We start from the raw sequence: 6,704 nt of genomic DNA on the forward strand, positions 1-6,704 counted from the left end.
CATAAAAACATGCATAACTAAATTAAATAACTTGAACTTCAAGTCGACTTCCCAATCACCCTTGTAAACTCGCGTAGACATTTGGTTGTGCATGTGCAAGAATTTCAAGCTCGATTTAGACACTGTTGCACTTTGAATCTCTCTTTGATCAAAACATACAAGTTGTAGAACTTTCATTTGGCTTTCCGCAACAGTTTGAATCATCTTAAATGGACATTAGATGCGAGAGTTATGACCCGAATGGTAAAACGACGGGGAGAACTTTAGGATGCATGTAATTCGGCTTCTCCAATATATTCCCCTCTTCCTTTTCTTCCAATTCCACACCAAGGACTCTCAAACTAACATATCTCTCAAACTTTGGTAGCAAACTAACATAGCTCTCAAACTCAATGACATTCCTCCAAGTGCGATTTTGATCATCATATGGTTGAGCCATGACAAAAGACGCAACTGTAACAAGTCCACCATTCTTCTCAAATGAATATATGCTCCTCGATCGTGCGGGCTTCACCTTACTATCATACTTCTAAGTTCGATCAAGTGCAATGTGGTGGTTAACACGCAGATTTACCACATCGCACAACACACTATCTTTCAGCGATTGAAGCGTACACGAACGTAGGTGTTTGCATGAATGTGTCAAACCTCTTGATAGAGAATGAATTAAGCCTCTCTCTAGGCACCGCTATCTCATCTACATGCACAGTGTGAGTTTGCACTTTGTCTAGCTCAACATTAACTTCATTGCATGACCGGATCATATCAACTGGGAAGAAAAAACAAACAACTGATGTTGTTTATTGTAATTATTTTATATTTAATGGATTTTGATTAATGGTTTATAGTTGATTAATGGTTTATATTTTAATTAATTGTTTATATTTTAATTAATGGTTTAAGTTTTGACTAGCCATTTATATTTTTATTTAGTGTGTTTTTTAAACACCTTTTAACCCAAAAAAAAGGGAAAAATAAAAAAAAAAACCTTTTTTTTCAAATGAAGCGGAGTACTTTCGAGACCTATGTTGAAAACAATCTGTTTCATTTAAAAAAAAAATCAAAACGTTTTTGTTTTTTTTTCCTCATCAACAAATGGAAAACGTATTTTGGAGTGTTGTACTAACTTTACAGTCTGTTAACCCTTTAAAAAGAAGGGCGAATGGCAAAAAGGCCCATCACATAGGACTTAAATACATTTTGATCCACAAAAAAAACAGTCTCTCAATTAAACCCATCGTCATGTCTTTAGTCTAAAATACCCTCCATAATATAATTCTTATCAATTCAACCAATTATGCTCTAACTTCCTTAATATTACACATTGACCCCGGATTTAAACAAATATATCACATTAACCCCCAATTTTTTTTTTTTTCAGAAAATAATTTTTTTTCTAAAATGCTTTTTTTTCGGTCAAAATCCGGCCTTGGCTTTTTTCTTTTTTTTTTTTTTTTGAAAACTTTTTTTTTTCCTGAAATTTTTTTCCGGCCGGTCAACCACCGTTGACCGCCGGTCTCCGGCTTTGACTTTATTTTTTTTCTTAGAAAAAAAATATTTTAATTAATATTACTGTCTTGGCTACTAAATTACTGTCTCAGACAGTAATATTACTGTTTGGGACAGTAATATTATGAATATTATTTTCCCGAACAGTAATATTGTAAATATTATTGTCTAAGACAGTTAAATTACTGTTGTAGACAGTAATTTAGCACCCAATGGCAGTAATATTAATTAAAATAATTTTTTTAAGAAAAAAAAATGTCAATTAACAGTTAAATTACTGTCTCCGACAGTTAAATAACTGCGGGAGACAGTAATTTAGCAACGAATACAGTAATATTAATTAAAAATATTTTTTTTAAGAATAAAAAAGTCAATTAACAGTTAAATTACTGTCTCCGACAGTTAAATAACTGCTGGAGACAGTAATTTAGCAACGAATACAGTAATATTAATTAAAATATTTTTGAAGGAAAAAAAAAAAGTCAATTAACAGTTAAATTACTGTCTCCGACAGTTAAATAACTGTCGGAGAAGTAATTTAGCAGCCAAGACAGGAATATTAATTAAAATATTTTTTTTAAGAAAAAACATAATTAAAAAAAAAAAAAAAAGTCAACACCGGACGGCGGTCAGAAAAAAATTTCTAGGGAATTTTTTTTTCTCAAAAAAAAAAAAAAAAAAAAAAAGTCAACGCCGGTTAACAGCGGCGGCCGGCGGTCTCCGGTGGTGGCGGGTCAAAATTGGGGTCAAAATTAAAATTATGGTTAAAATTGGTTAATTTATGAAATTGGGCAAAATTGGGGTGTAAATCATGAAATTGGAGTTGAATTGGGTTTCAATGAATTGGGGGTAATTTTGGTATATATAAAGTGATTTTCCTTATTTGCAAATAAGTTTGAATGGGCTGGATTTATTTAAAAAACAAAAAAGTTGGATGTCCCTCTTTTAATTAAGTGGCCTTGTCATGTGCCTATTTGTCATTTGCCCTAAAAAGAAATACCAAAAAGTCTTTTTGTATATGGCGAACACTACAACAAAAGGGACTTGCTTTTCGCGGTTGCAAAATTGCTATTCGCAGTTATTAATAAAATATTCCATCTCTCTAGAAAACGAAGGTTTTGAAGAGAATTTGCTTAAAAATCATTCTTGTTGGTGTGATATACGAAAACAAATGAGCTCGTCGGATGAAGATCGTGATAGCGGATCTAGCGGATGAAGATCAGGAGTAGAACCACCGGAAGTACCAGCCATTGTATAAGCCGGAGGCGGAGGCGGAGGCGGAGTCAAACCGTCCTCGTCATCATCATCGGATGGCAAATCAGGCACCGGGAACTGATACTTCTGCTGAAAACGTAGTCCTGGATCGTACTCGTCCTCGTGGGGATCCATATATGTATCCATCTCCTGCTCGGGCTCTGCCTCTGACTCCTCCTCCTCCTCAATTGTCATACGCGGTTGTACAAAAGCACCAATCTGTTCCCCACGACGTTTAGAACTGGTAACATTACGGTTGTGCGTTCTGCCCTCCCGTTCCGCAGTATTCTGGTCCACCGGATTTGCAGGAGGACGAATCAGGGCACCTTTTCCTTTTCCCATTCCTAATTTTTTCATCCAGTTAGACATCCTACAAACATAAAACATATTTTAAATTAATTATATTAATATAATTGAATTTAAAAAAAAATAAAAAAAAATAAAATTCGGACGCCCGGTTTGGGCGTGAACCGGGCGAGTGAACGCCTGGACCGGGCGTTCACTCGCCCGGTTCACGCCCAAACCGGGGGTCTGCTGCACTATCCAACGCCCAAGTTGGGCGGCCAAGGGGTGTTCGAACGCCCGAATCGGGCGTTTGAACACCCTTTGGCCGCCCAACTTGGGCGTGCAGTTCGTTACTTCCGAAAATAAAAAAGCCCCTACAATTCGATTTGTAGGGGCTTTAAACATGAAATTGGTTGCATAAACGACATGGGCAATGCATATTATACGGAAATTAGTCGAAATTACCTCAAAAAATCGAAACCCAATGGCTATTCGAGCTTGATTTCTTCTTTTTCGAATTTTTTTTTTTTTTTTGCTATTTGCGGTTTTTGGGTTTTGGAAGTTTAGAGAGAGAGAAGGTTTTTTTATGAGCCGCGAATAGCAAAAACGCAACCGCGAATAGCATTTCCGACAACAAAACAAAATGTACATATTGCGACATTTGTTTGGAGGCATTTTTTTATAAATGTCTCGAATATAACTTGTTGGGGAACTTGATAAAATTTTCTAATTTTAGGACCTATTCGGACATTTATAATTTGGCGATACATGTTTATAAGTGCCTCAAGTGTAAATTTTTTAGGATACTTTTTCCGATGTATCGCAACATCTAATTTTTAGGGACACTTTAAAATTTAAATATAATTTATTAGATATATTTTAAAAATAATAATTTTCATAATTTAAGTGGTTTTCTACTCGCTCTTGAGTTAACCCTTTCATCGACAATATCCAGAGGCCGAGGCTTCTCCTCAAGGAGAGAGCGACTCCATATCTCCATATTCAAAGGTAATCGCATCCTTCCCTTAGTGTATGCCTCGTCTTCTCTTAATTCCCGTCTCGTCACCTCTTTCCCCAATTTCTATTTCTCTACCTTCTCCTAATCCCTAGCAATTTATTTTTCTTTGCTTATTTGAAACCCTTATTTTAAATTGGAAGAGGCAACGAAAGTAATTAATCTGGGCATCTGATTGATTCTTCTAATTTTTGTTGTTTCAGTGGTTGCAGGACATTTTGCATTTTTTTTTTCATTATTGTCTATGATTTTGATTTTGATTTTGATATATTACTATTGTTAAGGGCTTTTTGCATCTTTTATTTTAGTTGTTATTGCCGATAGTTATATTTACTTTTTTTCTTGTTATTTGCAACTATAAGTTTTCTTTCTTGGTATCAACTCAAAACATTCCCTTGTTTGTGTTGTATAGTCGAGGGTATTTTTAATTATGTCGTTGCCAAATCAATAATGTTATTGGTGACATTTTTTTCCTACAGAAGCAAAATATCGAAGAAATGAGTTAGTAACCAATAAACAAATCAATGAAAATGGCTACAGGTTTGCACCTAAATAAAGATTTGTATTTTGTTTTAAATTTTATTTTGGGCCAAATTATAGGAATAGAATTTGTAGATTATACATTATTTGTCTAGTCAACTAGCTTAATGAGAAAGTTTGATTTTTCAGCTAACGTTAATGTTTAATTGTGATGTCTCAAGGCCTTTTGCTAAGATGATGTTATAAAAGCTTTGCTCATGGAATTTTTCAGATGCAGTGTATTTGTGGACTCTGTCTCTCCACAAAAATGAGATTCATTCCGAATAAATATCTTTCAACGAGCAAGGTTGATCTACTATGTATCTTTCTACTTCTCAGAAATATTTGACGAAAGTTAGTGTTTCAGAAGCGAAAAAATCTGTGGACTATGGTATGTGGAAATTTATATGCGTATTGACTACTCGATTTCTTCTACTGTAAGAAATTTTCAAATCATGGTCTTAATTATGGCATTGATATGCAACTTTTGTTGTAGGGGCTAAAATATTTCACAAATCATCGACATCATTTTGACAAGCTTGTGGAAGCTTCCTTTTCTTCATTTGCCAAAGATGGTGAAAGTGATAGTTCATGATAAGATGTAAAGCAGTGGGTTTTTTGTTTTATTTCTTCCTTTCTTTTTCACTCGGCATTATATATTATGGTTCCTGATATATAATTATTATTATTTCTCTCGAGCCCAGATTTCTCGCTTACCCCCATCCAGGATTGGCTATATACAGAAATTGCATCGAGCTTGAGCTGAACCTTGCTTCTACCGGTGGCAAGACTGATCTTCCCAATGCTCGGAATCTTCATATGGTATTTTGGGTTCGTGTAGGGGAATGGAAGGTAATCTCATTTTTTCATTTTTTCATTTTTTATAACCGAATGTGTTTTTCTTGAACTATCTCGAGTCCTAATGTTAGAAGCTTATGCACATCAACTGTCTATATTTTAATATAGAAATGAGAGCTAAATCTAATAATATCATTTAGAAGGAGCACCAATAGTTGTTTTATTATTATTTTTTTTTTAGTAAATAGTTGTTCTAAAACATATAACAAAGTTATGTTAGTGCCCAAATTGTACTTTATGCAGCTCGTGTTATTCATTTCTGTAATGTGCCTCCAAACTGTTAGTGATAGCTATTTGTTCTTACTACTCCTATTACATAAATGAAAACATGTTCCAAGTATTAGGAGCTAATAGTAGATGATTGATAGTGATAGTATTGAGTAAGTTGTATCTAAATTCAATTTTGTTTTGCGTACAATTCTCTTATGGTGTATCCATTCGATTTTTGCATCAACCAATATACCTACTGTGACAGGGATACAAGTTTGCTATTCAGTTTGGAATTTGTGACTTATTTTATTGTTATTAATTAATGTGTTTTATTGTTGATGCAGTGAAGCATATGGTGGAGCTAAATCATGCATTTTGAGTTTTTAGTGTTAGAATATTAGAATGATTAGTTAAATATGATGTTCTCTATAATTGTATAGAAAACATAGGCATAGTTTTTGGTACAAAAGTTGTAAAATAACCAGATATTGAAATTGATTGTAATATTTGTAAACTTTCGCTAGCAAATGTAAATGAAATTTCGATGATTGATAGTTAGTGTAAATTTTTATTTTATATTTTTTCTTATTCAATGTCAATGTAGAAATAGTTATTTCAATAACGAGTATATATATATATATATATATATATATATATATATATATATATATATATATATATATATATATATATATATATATATATATATATATATATATATATATGGTATCAGAGCCATGTTAGTAATGTATGTTTTGTTCTTAAGTCGTGATGTAATACATTTCAATTGATGATGAATATTTTCAAGAATCATGATATTGTTAAAAATAGTATGACCCAGGAATATGATGTTCATGAGAATCTTGATTTATTAAATAGATGGACTATCACAATTATTAAACCTAATATGGTTTATAAACTTGGTACTTTTGAAAAATTAGGGTTCAAACAAATTGTTAAAACCACTGAATCTTCTATACCTCTTCATGATTCTGAAATGGTTATTAAATTACTTAGTAAAAATGATATTTTACCTTTTAAAAGAACTCATAAA

General features: G+C 32.9%; 2 long non-coding RNA genes across 2 annotated transcripts; both read left to right on the top strand.

The window, feature by feature from the left end:
- Positions 1-3,921: 3,921 nt before the first annotated feature.
- Positions 3,922-5,071, top strand: LOC148772297 (uncharacterized). The gene is made up of 3 exons (XR_016035112.1): positions 3,922-4,056; positions 4,543-4,603; positions 4,815-5,071. It is a non-coding gene; the product is annotated as an uncharacterized LOC148772297 (long non-coding RNA).
- Positions 5,072-5,078: 7 nt separating this feature from the next.
- LOC148772298 (uncharacterized) lies at positions 5,079-6,200 on the top strand. The gene is made up of 3 exons (XR_016035113.1): positions 5,079-5,183; positions 5,287-5,434; positions 5,995-6,200. It is a non-coding gene; the product is annotated as an uncharacterized LOC148772298 (long non-coding RNA).
- Positions 6,201-6,704: the final 504 nt, after the last annotated feature.

The sequence above is a fragment of the Erythranthe guttata genome, chromosome 2 (assembly GCF_056151865.1).
Source record: "Erythranthe guttata isolate IM_541 chromosome 2, IM_541, whole genome shotgun sequence".
Classification (NCBI taxonomy): Eukaryota; Viridiplantae; Streptophyta; class Magnoliopsida; order Lamiales; family Phrymaceae; genus Erythranthe; species Erythranthe guttata.